This window comes from Rattus norvegicus, chromosome 3, assembly GCF_021556685.1.
Source record: "Rattus norvegicus strain SHRSP/BbbUtx chromosome 3, alternate assembly SHRSP_T2T, whole genome shotgun sequence".
Taxonomy (NCBI): Eukaryota; Metazoa; Chordata; class Mammalia; order Rodentia; family Muridae; genus Rattus; species Rattus norvegicus.
In genome coordinates, this window is record NC_141536.1 from 138,937,707 (window position 1) to 138,954,408 (window position 16,702).

At 41.8% G+C, this 16,702-nt stretch overlaps 1 pseudogene across 1 annotated transcript; it reads left to right on the forward strand.

The window, feature by feature from the left end:
• Window positions 1-6,006: 6,006 nt before the first annotated feature.
• LOC148006568 (protein S100-A11 pseudogene) lies at window positions 6,007-6,859 on the forward strand (annotated as a pseudogene). The gene has a single exon (XR_015684983.1). The product of XR_015684983.1 is annotated as a protein S100-A11 pseudogene (transcript).
• Window positions 6,860-16,702: the final 9,843 nt, after the last annotated feature.

Consider the following 16,702-nt stretch of genomic DNA (forward strand, 5'->3'; position numbering starts at 1 on the left):
CTGTGATAAAACACAGTGTCTAAGGCACTTCATAAAAGATTTTAATTTTGCTTACAGTTTCAGAGGAGGATGGGATCACCATCAAAGTGGCAACACTATTGTCACAAACTCTCTTCAGATGTGCTGTTATCTAACCTGAAATGGATGTCAATCATTAGTCAAGGCTACATTTTAACTCCTGATTCTCATGTGTCAGCCTCCTGAATACAAGATAAAATATAGAATATGTACCCTAATGTGTGCTCCATTATCAACACATTTTAACAGTTCTAATGTTAAAATGCTCAATAGAAGGGAATATAGCAAACATTGTATTCTTCATATGTATTCAAAATAGTTTTTCATCTATCTGCCAGAGATATAATGAAGTAAGATGATTCGCCATCAGCTGTATATCCCACAGCATAGCTTCCCTGTTGTGGATGTGCACATAGCATTTGATGCCTCTTCATGTTCCCATTGTTACCATTGGGCACTTCAACTTGAAGTGTGCCTTCCAGGGGGATTAGAGATGCTAGATAATGAAATAGCACCAAGAGTTATTTTTAATAAAGCATTTCCTCTCTCTCTCTCTCTCTCTCTTACCCCCTCTCCCCCTCTCTCCCTCTCTCCCTCTCTCCCTGTCTCCCTCTCCCTCTCCTTGTGCCAGTGTATGTACATGTATGTATGTATGTATATATATAATGTGATTATGGGTTTTTAAGCCATGACAGGTATGTGGAGACTGGGTAACACCATTATCTATTTTGGTCATCATTATATGATTATCAAGGTCAGGTTGCCAGCATTGTATATCTTAGACATTTCCTACTGAGCCATCTTGTTGATGTGCAAATAATATTAGCTGTAACATTACAACATTACAGCAGTAAAATATTGTCTTCTTTTTCAGACTGTAAAGAGGAAGTCATTTTTTGCTTTTGTCATTTCCATAAGAATAAGCAGCCTAGTTTTGGGACTAGTATCCACAGGCAGGCAACAGAGTCAGGCACTCTCCCTGCTCTAGTTCTTGAGGATCTTGCTTGAATATCAAGCTGCACATATGCTACACAGTACAAGCCCATGAGTGCCCTTTGATTGGTGGTTCAGTCTCTGGGGACACCCAAGTGTCCAGGTCAGTTGACTCTTGTTGTTCTACTGTGGAGTTCTTATGCACTCTGGGTTTCCCAATCCCCCATGCAAATCCTCCACAAGACTGTTGGAGCTCTCTCTAATGTTTGGGGGTTAGATTCAACTTATACAGTTGCTGTCTGGAGCCTGTAAGAAGACACTTACGTTAGGTTCTGGTCTATAAGCATGACCGTATTGTTGACAGTGTCAGGGATTGCTTCTTGTCCATGGGATGGGTGTGAAGTCATTGGTAGGCTATGCCCTCAGGCTCTCCTCCTTCATTGTTTATGCACCGCCTGTAGGCAAAAGGTTTTGTAAGTGAGTTGGTATCAACATTTCTTCACTAGGGGTTTTGCTTGACTACAGGAGGTGGTCACCTCAGGCTCCATATCACCCAGTGCTAGGAGTGAGTCTCAGCTACAGTCATCCTCCTAGACTCCCTACAGCCTTCCCCCATTCCACATCTCTGCCACATCCTAGAGATGTCCTCCATCAGCCTGCAGCTGCAGCTCTCCACCTCTCCCCCTGCAATGTTCCCCCAGCCTTCCCCTCACGTCCCCCTCTCTCACACAGTTGCCCCTCTCCATTCACAACTAAAGACTGCTATTTCCCCCTCTGAGTGAGAGTCAAACATTGTTCCTTTTACCCTTGTAATTTAGCTTCTTTGCGTCTATGGATTGTACCATAGTGATCCTATAATTTGTGACTAAAATCCACTCATAAGTGAGTACAATCGAGGTATATCCCTTTGCGTCTAGGTTATATCACTAGGTTGTCTGATTTTTTTATAGTTTAATCCATTATTTTTCCTTGTTTTAATATCTGAATAGTAGTCTATTGTATAAATTACATTTTTTTAACTGTTCTGTTGAAGGATATCTGGATGGTTTCTACATTCTGACTATTACAAATAAAGCTATTATGCACAGAATGGAGCATGGATCCTATGGTATGGTGGAACATATTTTGGGTGTATGCCCAGGAGTTGTATGGCTGCGTCATGAGTAGAATTATTCCTAGTTTTCTGAGAAACCACCAGATTAATTCGCAGAGTGGTTGTACAATTTTGTACTCCCACCAGCATGGAGAAGTGTCCTCTTCACTATACACCCTCACTAGCATGTGCTGTCCCTTGAGTTTATCTTGGCCATTCTGATGGGTATAAGGATAAATATTAGTGTTATTTTTATTTGCATTTCCCTGATGACTAAGGACATTGAACATTTAAGTGTTTCTCAGCCATTAGGGAGTCCTCTTTTGAGAATTCTCCATTTAGGTCTGTACCCCATTTTAAATTGGGTTATTGGATTTGTTGGTGTCTAACTTCTTGCACTCCCTATGTATTTTGGATTTTAGCCCTCTTTTGGATGTCAATTGCCATTCTGTAGTCTTCTACTTTGTCCTATTGTTGGTGTCCTTTTCCTTTTCAGTTTCTTGAGGTTTTCTTTATTTATTGATCTTAGTGACTGAAACATTGATGTTCTGCTCACAAAGTTGTTTCCTATACCAGAATTGATGCCTATGTTCTATTTTCTATTCTATTAGAATCAGTGTATTGTGATTTATGTTGAGATCTTTGATCCATTAGACTGGATTTTTGTGCAGTGACAAGTAGGCATTTAATTGCATTGTTCTACACACAGAAATCCAAAAAGATCAGCCTCAGCTGTTGAAGATACTTTCCTTTTAAAAAAACATTTATTTTATGTATATAATTATCAGACACATCAGAAGAGGGCATTGAATTCCATTACAGATGGCTCTGAGCCACCATGTGGTTGCTGGGTATTCTCAGGAGTTCATAGCAGCTCCTTGTAAAAAAGGACACTGTCTGAGATCCTGAGAAGCAGGAGACACATCCCTCCAGGTGACCTGTAATTTGGAATAAGGGACTGTGTGCAGTAGGCCAGGATGTCTATTTTATTAGACATTAGATATTAGAATGTCTATTCCAGCTTGTTTCTTGGGTCACTTGCATAGAAAATCTTTTTCCAGCCCTTTATACTGAGGTAGTGTCTACTGTTGGTGCTGAGGAGTGTTTCCTATATGTAGCAAAGTGAAAGATCTTGTTTATACATATACTTTGTTAACCTGTGTCTTTATATTGGGGGAGTTGAGTCCATTGGTGTTGAGAGATATATATGGCTAAGGATTGTTAGTTCCTGTTATTTTGACATTAGTGATAATACTGTGTGTGTGCATATATCTCTATCTATCTATCTATCTATCTATCTATCTATCTATCTATCTATCTATCTATCTATCTATCTATCTATGTGTGTGTGTGTATCCCACAGACACAGTGATTCTACCACCACGCTTTCACTTTCAAACAAGCACAGCCTTTTCTTGGGAGGGGTACAAACTGACAGGAAGTTTTTCAACACATAAAGTTATTCTTTTCTCTCTTGGCTCTCTTTCCTTCTCACTTGATCACAGCTCGAGGCTGCACATACTCTGCATTCTTTTGTACACTCTGCTTTATCCTGTGTGCTCTTTCTCTTTTTTTTTCTCAAAATTTCACACGCCTACACACCTCTACTCAACTCTCTTTCACTCCCACACACTCTTCATAACACCTCACACACCACTCACATATATACTTCTTCACACACACCTCACACTCTCTCTTCAGTCACTTTTCACATGCTCTTTTCATTCTCTCTCTCTCTCTCTCTCTCTCTTTCTCTCTCTCTCTCTCTCTCTCTCTCTCTCTCTCTCTCACACACACACACACACCCCCCTCACTCTCTACTTGCTCTCCAATTGCTCTTCATATGCTCACACATGCTGTCCACATTCACCTCACTCGCTATCTCTCTAGCCTTTCTCTTGCCCCAGTCTTTTATTGATACTCCAAAACCAGGTAAAAAAGACATTGTATAATCATTGCCAAATCAAATTTAGAAGAATAACCATATCCTACAAAGAATTAAGAATTACAATTGTTCCCCAAAGTTGCAAGCTTCCCCTATTCCCAGGCCTGTAGCCAAACTAATAATAATTGCAAAGTTATCATTATTTAAACGTTACCTTTTGACTTACTGTACTTCAGAGCTCAAAGCTCTGAGGTCAGCTACTTGCATTTTCCTGTCAAGCTCTAATGATATATGACAGGACCAAAGCTGCCAGGAAATGGCCAGAAAGAATCAAGTTAACTCTTTACTCAGAAGTTCCACTAGCTTTCTGCTCCTGCCCATTGCACACAATGATTCTCTTCAGAGTCCCAGTGTTTTGACTTAGCTGTGCTAGCATAAGATTTTACATATTCTATACTTTCTTATCCAGGAACCACTCTCAAATGTTGTGCAAAACTTATTTCATAACTTGAATAGTTTTTTTCCCTTTTTCGGGGATCCCAATGTTTGCTTTAATTCATTTTCTAATAATTTCTTCACACTTTCTTTGCAAGTCAAGCATTAGCCTGTAACTACCATTGTGCAATTATTAGATTGTTTCCAAGATGAGAACACATAGCATTCACCTAGGCCATTAGGACTGTGCTGTGCTGTACCCCTAAGCCTCAATTTTTAATTGTTTAAGAATCATTACATCAGGGAACATTTAGTTTCATAGAATTCACCAGAGCAGAAGGAAAAAGAAATAGGAAAGCCAGATATAATAGGATAATTATGCACACCAAGGCCCACTGTAAAGAAGTCACACACAAATGAAATCTATAAAGTCGTAGTCCAGGGCTTTGATTAGGAGAAATGGAAACAACTGTTTTTTACAAAGAGCTGTCCTGGAGACTGAGATGTCTCTTTCCTGGCCTACTGCAGGCAGTCCCTTATTTCAGATGGTGGATCCCCTGGAGGGATGTGTTGCCTGCTTCTCAGGATCCTAGACAGTCAGCACTTTTTTTTTTAAACAAGGAGCCTGTTGATTGTCTTTCAGCTCTAGGCATGGGCAGGAATCAGAAGGGTCCTGTCCCTGATTGTTCCTAGGTCCTTGCACCCAGAAGGCACAGTTGGTACTAGGTGATTCCCTCTTGGGTCTGGAATGTGGGAAGAGGGTTGTCTCCTCTGATTTCTCAGGAGTGTCTGCACTTCTGAGGATCCAGCTCTCTCTCCCACAGGATTTGGGTGCAGGGAGTTCTTTGGCCGGTTCAGTTCAGTCCTTCGGGCATACCAGAACGGCAGGTACCGGGGACTGACTGGTTCCTGTTTTCCTGTGTCCAGAAGCACTGTGCAGTTTCCCGTTGGACCAGGGATGTGGGCAGGAGTATGCAGAAGTGGCAGTCTGTCCTACAGTCTCAGGGTGTCTGACCTCAGGTTTTTTTATTCTATGGATTTTTGTGGTGTCCTTGACCCCTCTTGAGAAATACAAAATAGAAAACTAGTCCCTAGAACTTTTGCCAGTCTGATATTTAACGTGTCCTGGGAGTGTTGTCTGATGACTGACTCATTGATGGGTCCAGGAAGCAAACTCTAATGAGAATGATGAGTCAGGGACTGGGTTCCATCTTTTTTCACAGCCATCAGGATGAACAGGATCAGGAAGAGGCTCGTTTTCACGGTGTGCCCTGGGAACTTCTTTTGTGATCTAGCATTCAGCCTGTAAAGTGGGACAATGGATGTCATATCACTCCTCTGTATCTGTTTCCTGCCAACCTTAGGATGGGCAAAGGGATACTGGGAGGCTGAGATGCTAGTCAATGGGGGATTTATCAGACGCTGGTACTGATGAAAGAGAAGGAGCTATCACACCAGCTGGACTGGTTAACATCAGCTTTTAGCATTTCCAGAGTTCAGCAGTCCCACAGGTGATCCCTGGATCCCTGGATGGAGTCTGTCAGCCAGGTGAAAGAGTGCTGAGATGAGTGCAGACTCGCAACAGAAATTGAAATTGTCTAGTAGTTGAGGAAGGTAAGAAATCCCAACACCAAGAGGAAAATCCCATTTTTAAGAATAAACAGGGGTTTTGTCCCAGTCACCATCAACCTCAGTTGCAGCTGTGCCTTGCTCCTCAACTTGGCACTAATGCCTACAGAGACAGAGAGATGCATTGAGTCCCTGATTGCTCTTTTCCAAAAGTACAATGGGAAGGATAAAAATAGCTGTCAACTCTCCAAAACTGAGTTCCTTTCCTTCATGAACACAGAGCTGGCCACCATTAGGAAGAACCAGAAAGACCCCAGTGTCTTTGACTGCATGATGAATAAGCTGGACCTCAACAGTGATGGGCACCTAGATTCCCAAGAGTTTCCCAACCTTATTGGTGGCTTAGCTATAGCATGCCATGAGTCTTTCCTTCAGACTTCCAAGAAGAATATCTAACCCTGTCCATTCACTTCCTGCCAGCAAGTCATCACCTTCTGCACCCCCACACCCCATCCACACCTGGGCTAAGCCTACCACACATACCACACATGCAGCCCACACCTGATTGGGAAAATAAAACAATGTCATTTTTTAATGTAAAAAAAATTAAGCAGGGATGCTGATCTGGAGTCCATTTAATCTGTGGTAGGCAGATCCACGTCTGTGGTTTCTTGATTTCCTGAAGTTTGTGCTAACTTTTGCTTACTAAAGGATAAACATAATTTCTTGCCATTGTATTGAAATCCATGTTTTAGAAACAGTAAGTAACTTGTGTTTGTTATAAACTAGAAGTAAACTCATGCCTCTAAGACCTAGTAAAAGATATAGGCTTAAAAGCCACAGAACATGGGTTCGATCCCCAGCTCCGAAAAAAAAGAACCAAAAAAAAAAAAAAAGCCACAGAACATTTTCTTGTCCTGACAGAAAGCCACATACGAAGCTTGAACAGAGAAGTTTTTAGCAGAAGTAGAAGCATCTTTTTGTTTGTTTATATTCAAAACACAACCAAATTGAAATGAACATCTTGAGCTTGTGGCTGAAATGAAAACTGCCAGTGTTCCATTATCTTATCAGAACTCCATTGTTCAATGATACTTTTTTTTCTTTTTTTTCGGAGCTGGGGACCGAACCCAGGGCCTTGCACTTGCTAGGCAAGCGCTCTACCACTGAGTTAAATCCCCAACCCATTGTTCAATGATAAAATTTGGAATTTGAAATAGCAATAGTATGCAGTGGAAATATGAACCCTTCCCCATTTTTTATACCTTTCTTATATCTCTATAACTTCATATGCCTTAAAATAATGTTTTAGAACCTAAAATAATTATAACTTTCATTTACCAACTTTAAACATCTTTCATCTGAAGCATTTTTATTTTTAAATCACCGATTCAAGTTGCTTTACATCCTCTAATTTTCATTACTTGCATTTATCAATCTCAAACATTTTCCATAAATGTTTTTCTAAGACATTAAGTGAGTTCAAATTTTATATTTTTTCCCACCAATAATTTAGTATGAGGTGTGGGTGGTTGGGTGGAAGAACATCCTCATACAAGAAGCGGGGGGTAGGGGATTTATGGATGGGAAACCGGGAAATGGGGATAACATTTGTACTGTAAATAAAAAATATCCAATGAAAAGAGAAATCAGCTCACAAGGGACCCATTCCTCAGTCAAGATGGCCCCGGTTTCAGAGTTAAAAATCTACTACTATTGCCAGATGCAGAGGAAAGTGGGCCAGAGAGGTCTTTCCTTGGTATTCAAGGCTTCAATGAAAAGTGATTTACTTTCCTGTCCACAGTCCTGCATTATATCCTTTCCGTCTTAGAATCTCAGAGTAAGCACAGCAGCATACAAGACTCAAGATTAGCCACGCGTCCTCCACGGAAACAGATTCCAAGAAGTGCATGCTCACAGGAGCTTGATATAGCTGTCTCCTCAGAGGCTCTGCCAGAGTGTGACAAATTCAGAGGGCAATGCTAGCAGCAAACCATTAAACCGAGAACAGGGTTCCCATTGGAGGAATTAGAAAATGGATTGAGGAGCTGAAGGAGCTTGCAACCCCATAAGACCAACAATACCAACCAACCACAGCTCCCAGGGACAAAATCACAACCAAAGACTACACATGGGCAGACCCATGACTCTAGCTGCATATATAGCAGAGGATGGCCATGTTGGGCACCAATGGGAGAAGAAGCTTTTGGTCCTGCCAAGGCTGGACCTCCCCAGAGTAGGGGAATGTCAGGGTGGGGAGGCAGGAAAGGGATGTGGTTGTGGAAGGGGAACACTCTTATAAAAGAAGGGGAAGGGGATGGGATAGGGGGCTTATGGCCAGGAAATTGGAAAAGAGAATAACATTTGAAATGTAAATAAAAAATCCAATATAAAGAAAAGGAAAAGAAAATGAAATACAGCCAATATTGAGACCCCAAGAAAGGGAAAATTATTGAAGTTAGGATATAAGTTTTTCATAACATTTGAGAGTGGTTCCTGGATAAGGAAGTTTCTAGTAAAACTAAGTCAAAATACTTCGACTCTGGCAAGAGTCATTGTGTGCAATGTAAAGGAACAGAAAGGTAGTGGAGCTACTGAGTTAAGGATTAACTGTTTCTTTCTAGTCACTGCCTGGCAGCTTTGCCCATGTCATTTATCATTAGGCTTCCCAGGAGAATGAAAGCAGCTGACCTTGGAGCTCTGAGCTCTGAAGTATAATAAGTCAAAAGTTAAAGTTTCAATAATGATAACTTTGCAATTATTATTAGTTTGGCTACAGGCCTGGGAATAGGGGACGCTTGAGACTTTGGGGAACAATTGTAATTCTTTTTTTTTCTTTTTTCTTTTTTTCGGAGCTGGGGATCGAACCCAGGACCTTGCGCTTGCTAGGCAAGCGCTCTACCACTGAGCTAAATCCCCAACCCCAACAATTGTAATTCTTAATCTTTTGTGGGATGTGGTTATTCTTTTGAATTTGATTTGGCAATGATTATGCAATGTCTTTTTGCTCCCTGCTTTTGGAGCATCAATAAAAGACTGGGGCAAGAGAAAGGCTAGAAAGTGAATAAGAGAGCGAGTGAGGGAGCAAGTGAGGGAGAGAATGAGAGCATGTGTGAGCATGTGCAAGAATGTAAGGAACAAGTGGGAGTAAGTGGAGAGAGAATGATGTGTACATGAGATTGTGTGTGTGTGTATGTGTGTGTGTGTGTGTGTGAGAGAGAGAGAGAGAGAGAGAGAGAGAGAGAGAGGAGCATGTGAGGAGTGAGTGAAGAGAGAATGTGAGGTGTGTGTGTGAAGATTGTGTGAGAGTAAAAGGAGAGACGTGTAAGGTCTGTATGAAGGGTGTGTGTGAGAGTGAAAGAGTAATGAGCAGAGGTGTGTGTGAGTGTGGAAGTCTGAGAAAAGAAAAGCACAAAGGACAAAAGCAGAGTGCAAAAGGGATTGCAGAGTGTGCAGCCCCAAGCTGCAGATGAGTGAGAGAGAAAGAGAGCAGAGAGTGAGAGGGCGCGGGGAGTAACTTTAAACCTTGAAAAATTGCCTGTCAGTTTGTACCCAAAACAAACAAACAAAAACAAAAAACCAGTTTTATTTAATAAAAGTGGGAAGTATCCACTGTATTGAGAGGTACAAACAATCCTACTGAGCATTTTGGTTTTTTTTTCACATTAGTTTTACATTTGCATAAATTCCTACTAACTCTATTCTTCTTTTTCTACTCTGTGAATCTCTAACAGATTTCTTATGTAACTGTATAGAATTCTTATTAATCATTCTAATTGGCTCTTCCTTGTGTTATTGATATATGTGTATTCATGAATGTAACAAATAATTTCCTTAACCATAAAAATATAGAAAAGAGTAGAATCAGGGAAAGAAGAGAGAGAGAATAAGAAAGCGAGGAGGGGTTCAAACAGCCCCTTTCATAGTAAGCCATACCTAACTGTTAACGCCAGGTAACTGCTAGGAGGAGCCTAGAAAGAATGTTAACAAGCTCTGTGTCAATGGTGGAGATAGGCCCAGTCCAGTTCTTCCTCAGACCTGTGTGACTCCACTAATCTTAGAAAGACACTAGCATCTGTGGGCCAGGATACTCTTGCTCTCTGCCTTCCCTTCCTCCCCAAAGTCACTCACGCTGCTCATCTTAGAGTGGGTACTGCTCTATAGGTTGGATTGATCCCAAATCCTGACCCAGGTCTGACCCATTAGGCCCTTTTCTCCAGTGGACCCAGAATGTCTCCATTAGCAACTGGGTCTTGTACTTAGCTGAGTCCTGGGCCCACCTCATATCCTTCCCACTGCATGAACGTTGGGAGGAAGAGGAAACCTCAGACATCTGCCTGCCTCAGACAACTGTCTGCACTGGGTTTAGCATGGGCCTAAAGCTCTGCTAGTCCGTAGAGCAATGGTTCTCAACCTTCTTGATGCTTCAACTTTTGAATACACTTCCTCATGTTGTGGTTACCCCCCAACTGTAAAATTATTTTGTTGCTACTTCATTACTTTAATTTTGCTAATGTTATGAATAGTAATGTGAATATCTGATATGCAGGATACCTGATATGCGACTCCCAAATAGAGAATCACTGTCTTAGAGGATCTGCCCGCCATGCTGAACCTGGTGTGGGCTGAGCTGCCTGGCAAAGGGCCTCTGGACCATGGATGTGAGCACAGTACAGGAGTCTTCTCCATGAAGGCAGCTGAGGTTTGACATTCTACAGAGACTCTAAGAGGAGAGAGTGGAATCTGATCAGTCCCAGAAAGCAGACCCTGTTGTACCCCACACTCTTCTCAATACTTAGTCTTCTGGCTCCCCTCCTGCCTATGGCCTCCATATCTATCCTTCCCACCAATCTTTCTCACCTTCTCTCTCTCACACCCCAAATAATTAAATATTCTGTGTATGTCATTCCCAGATCCTGCAGAATGAATCTGACATTCCAGGACAGGGAGTGAGTTACTTACTTTTCAGTTTACTATAACCAAATGCTGATATTAAGCAACTTAAGGGCAGAGGGCAAATTTTCACTTACAATCTGACGGTAGGGATCAGCACAATAGCAGTGATGTGAGGTCACAATGTGTCTCATTAGGAAGCAGAAAGCAGACAGAAAGTGGAAATTGTCATAGCTTTTAGTATTAATTTATTTATTCATTCCCTTTACATCCTGATCACAGCACACACACACACACACACACACACACACACACACACACACACACACACTCCTCTCCCAGGTCCCTTCTCATGTAACTGTAATATATCCAGTTTCACCACCAGGGACTCATTTCCTCAACTGGGCAGCACTTCTAACAGCTCCCAACTGGGGACCATCTGAGCCTGAGGGACATCTGACATTCAAGCCACTGCAGGGAGGGGAGAAGCAGTGTGAGTGCTTACCAGGTCTCTCTCTAGTGAGTTAGGGATGCCCAGGTCTGAATGTTTTGTTCCTCAAAGCTGTATGTTGAGACTTGGCCCCAGAGTGATGGTCTCAACAGATAGTACCCTTGTGTGCCATTAGATCATGAGTTCAGAGCCTCCTCCCTGGGGTTTACTCCACTTATGTAAGCTGCCCCATGGGGTTGGGGAGAGAGCTTAGTCAGTAAAGCACTCGCTGCACAAGCATAAGGTCCTGAGTTCAATTCTCAGCAAGCACATAGAAGCCAAGTGTAGTAGCTGTATGTAGCACCTATGATTTCACACTGGGGTATGGAATATGAATGAAAACAGCTCCCATAGACTCATAGGGAGTGACAATATTGGAGATGAGGTCTTGCTGGAGTACATGTGGCCTTGTTGGAGGAAGTGTGTCATGGGATTGCACTTTGTGGTTTTAGACACTCAAGTCAGACCCAGTTTCATTCTCTCTTCCTGCTACCTGCTGATCCAGATGTAGACCCAGCTCCTTCTCCAGCATCACGTCAGTCTGTGTGTCACCTTACACGCCATCACGGTGACAACGGACTAAACCTTTGAACTCTATGCTAGCACTAATTGAATGTTTTTCTTAGAAAAAAGAACATGCTTCCTGGTTGCTGCCGCTGCAGAGAGCCCGTGGGGAGCACCCCACGAGCGAACCTGAGCCTCGGGACCACAGGTAAGACCAAATTTTCTGCTGCAAGAAAGCTGCCTGGTGAGCTTGGGACACAGGAAAGCAGAATTTCTCTAGGACCGGGCACGTTCTGTGTTTACCGGAAGTCCCACACCCGCGGATTCCGGCCCGCAGCAGCTCTCTGCTCCCAGACCCGGTGAGAGAGAGACCCAACCGCCTGGTCAGGTGGGCACTCCTGAGGCTGCAGAGCGGAAGAGACCACCAACTCACCCCTGCCCACATCCCTGGCCCAAGAGGAAACTGTATAAGGCCTCTGGGCTCCCGTGGGGGAGGGCCCAGGAGCGGCAGGACCCCTGTCCCTGAGACACCGCCGGAACCTGAAAGAAACAGACCGGATAAACAGTTCTCTGCACCCAAATCCCGTGGGAGGGAGAGCTAAACCTTCAGAGAGGCAGACAAGCCTGGGAAACCAGAAGTGACTGCTCCCTGCACACACATCTCGGACGCCAGAGGAAAAAGCCAAAGACCATCTGGAACCCTGGTGCACTGAAGTTCCCGGAAGGGGCGGCACAGGTCTTCCTGGTTGCTGCCGCTGCAGAGAGCCCGTGGGCAGCACCCCACGAGCGAACCTGAGCCTCGGGACCACAGGTAAGACCAAATTTTCTGCTGCAAGAAAGCTGCCTGGTGAACTCAAGACACAGGCCCACAGGAACAGCTGAAGACCTGTAGAGAGGAAAAACTACACGCCAGAAAGCAGAACACTCTGTCCCCATAACTGACTGAAAGAGAGGAAAACAGGTCTACAGCACTCCTGTCACACAGGCTTATAGGACAGTCTAGCCACTGTCAGAAATAGCAGAACAAAGTAACACTAGAGATAATCTGATGGCGAGAGGCAAGCGCAGGAACCCAAGCAACAGAAACCAAGACTACATGCCATCATCGGAGCCCAATTCTCCCACCAAAACAAACATGGAATATCCAAACACACCAGAAAAGCAAGATCTAGTTACAAAATCATATTTGATCATGATGCTGGAGGACTTCAAGAAAGACATGAACACACTTAGGGAAGCACAGGAAAACATTAATAAACAAGTAAAAGCCTACAGAGAGGAATCGCAAAAATCCCTGAAAGAATTCCAGGAAAACACAATCAAACAGTTGAAGGAATTAAAAATGGAAATAGAAGCAATCAAGAAAGAACACATGGAAACAACCCTGGATATAGAAAACCAAAAGAAGAGACAAGGAGCTGTAGATACAAGCCTCACCAACAGAATTCAAGAGATGGAAGAGAGAATCTCAGGAGCAGAAGATTCCATAGAAATCATTGACTCAACTGTCAAAGATAATGTAAAGCGGAAAAGCTACTGGTCCAAAACATACAGGAAATCCAGGACTCAATGAGAAGATCAAACCTAAGGATAATAGGTATAGAAGAGAGTGAAGACTCCCAGCTCAAAGGACCAGTAAATATCTTCAACAAAATCATAGAAGAAAACTTCCCTAACCTAAAAAAAGAGATACCCATAGAAATACAAGAAGCCTACAGAACTCCAAATAGATTGGACCAGAAAAGAAACACCTCCCGTCACATAATTGTCAAAACACCAAACGCACAAAATAAAGAAAGAATATTAAAAGCAGTAAGGGAAGAAGGTCAAGTAACATATAAAGGGAGACCTATCAGAATCACACCAGACTTCTCGCCAGAAACTATGAAGGCCAGAAGATCCTGGACTGATGTCATACAGACCCTAAGAGAACACAAATGCCAGCCCAGGTTACTGTATCCAGCAAAACTCTCAATTAACATTGATGGAGAAACCAAGATATTCCATGACAAAACCAAATTTACACAATATCTTTCTACAAATCCAGCACTACAAAGGATAATAAATGGTAAAGCCCAACATAAGGAGGCAAGCTATACCCTAGAAGAAGCAAGAAACTAATCGACTTGGCAACAAAACAAAGAGAATGAAAGCACACAAACATAACCTCACATCCAAATATGAATATAAAGGGAAGCAATAATCACTATTCCTTAATATCTCTCAATATCAATGGCCTCAACTCCCCAATAAAAAGAAATAGATTAACAAACTGGATACGCAATGAGGACCCTGCATTCTGCTGCCTACAGGAAACACACCTCAGAGACAAAGACAGACACTACCTCAGAGTGAAAGGCTGGAAAACAACTTTCCAAGCAAATGGTCAGAAGAAACAAGCTGGAGTAGCCATTCTAATATCAAATAAAATCAATTTCCAACTAAAAGTCATCAAAAAAGATAAGGAAGGACACTTCATATTCATCAAAGGAAAAATCCACCAAGATGAACTCTCAATCCTAAATATCTATGCCCCAAATACAAGGGCACCTACATACGTAAAAGAAACCTTACTAAAGCTCAAAACACACATTGCACCTCACACAATAATAGTGGGAGACTTCAACACCCCACTCTCATCAATGGACAGATCATGGAAACAGAAATTAAACAGTGATGTCGACAGACTAAGAGAAGTCATGAGCCAAATGGACTTAACGGATATTTATAGAACATTCTATCCTAAAGAAAAAGGATATACCTTCTTCTCAGCTCCTCATGGTACTTTCTCCAAAATTGACCATATAATTGGTCAAAAAACGGGCCTCAACAGGTACATAAAGATAGAAATAATCCCATGCGTGCTATCGGACCACCACGGCCTAAAACTGGTCTTCAATAACAATCAAGGAAGAATGCCCACATATACTTGGAAATTGAACAATGCTCTACTCAATGATAACCTGGTCAAGGAAGAAATAAAGAAAGAAATTAAAAACTTTTTAGAATTTAATGAAAATGAAGATACAACATACCCAAACTTATGGGACACAATGAAAGCTGTGCTAAGAGGAAAACTCATAGCGCTGAGTGCCTGCAGAAAGAAACAGGAAAGAGCATATGTCAGCAGCTTGACAGCACACCTAAAAGCTCTAGAACAAAAAGAAGCAAATACACCCAGGAGGAGTAGAAGGCAGGAAATAATCAAACTCAGAGCTGAAATCAACCAAGTAGAAACAAAAAGGACCATAGAAAGAATCAACAGAACCAAAAGTTGGTTCTTTGAGAAAATCAACAAGATAGATAAACCCTTAGCCAGACTAACGAGAGGACACAGAGAGTGTGTCCAAATTAACAAAATTAGAAATGAAAAGGGAGACATAACTACAGATTCAGAGGAAATTCAAAAAATCATCAGATCTTACTATAAAAACCTATATTCAACAAAATTTGAAAATCTTCAGGAAATGGAAAATTTCCTAGACAGATACCAGGTATTGAAGTTAAATCAGGAACAGATAAACCAGTTAAACAACCCCATAACTCCTAAGGAAATAGAAGCAGTCATTAAAGGTCTTCCAACCAAAAAGAGCCCAGGTCCAGACGGGTTTAGTGCAGAATTCTATCAAACCTTCATAGAAGACCTCATACCAATATTATCCAAACTATTCCACAAAATTGAAACAGATGGAGCACTACCGAATTCCTTCTACGAAGCCACAATTACTCTTATACCTAAACCACACAAAGACACAACAAAGAAAGAGAACTTCAGACCAATTTCCCTTATGAATATCGACGCAAAAATACTCAATAAAATTCTGGCAAACCGAATTCAAGAGCACATCAAAACAATCATCCACCATGATCAAGTAGGCTTCATCCCAGGCATGCAGGGATGGTTTAATATACGGAAAACCATCAACGTGATCCATCATATAAACAAACTGAAAGAACAAAACCACATGATCATTTCATTAGATGCTGAGAAAGCATTTGACAAAATTCAACACCCCTTCATGATAAAAGTCCTGGAAAGAATAGGAATTCAAGGCCCATACCTAAACATAGTAAAAGCCATATACAGCAAACCAGTTGCTAACATTAAACTAAATGGAGAGAAACTCGAAGCAATCCCACTAAAATCAGGGACTAGACAAGGCTGCCCACTCTCTCCCTACTTATTCAATATAGTTCTTGAATTTCTAGCCAGAGCAATCAGACAACAAAAGGAGATCAAGGGGATACAGATCGGAAAAGAAGAAGTCAAAAATATCACTATTTGCAGATGACATGATAGTATATTTAAGTGATCCCAAAAGTTCCACCAGAGAACTACTAAAGCTGATAAACAACTTCAGCAAAGTGGCTGGGTATAAAATTAACTCAAATAAATCAGTTGCCTTCCTCTATACAAAAGAGAATCAAGCCGAGAAAGAAATTAGGGAAACGACACCCTTCATAATAGACCCAAATAATACAAAGTACCTCGGTGTGACTTTAACCAAGCAAGTAAAAGATCTGTACAATAAGAACTTCAAGACACTGAGGAAAGAAATTGAAGAAGACCTCAGAAGATGGAAAGATCTCCCAAGCTCATGGATTGGCAGGATTAATATAGTAAAAATGGCCATTTTACCAAAAGCAATCTACAGATTCAATGCAATCCCCATCAAAATACCAATCCAATTCTTCAAAGAGTTAGACAGAACAATTTGCAAATTCATCTGGAATAACAAAAAACCCAGGATAGCTAAAGCTATCCTCAACAATAAAAGGACTTCAGGGGGAATCACTATCCCTGAACTCAAGCAGTATTACAGAGCAATAGTGATAAAAACTGCATGGTATTGGTACAGAGACAGACAGATAGACCAATGGA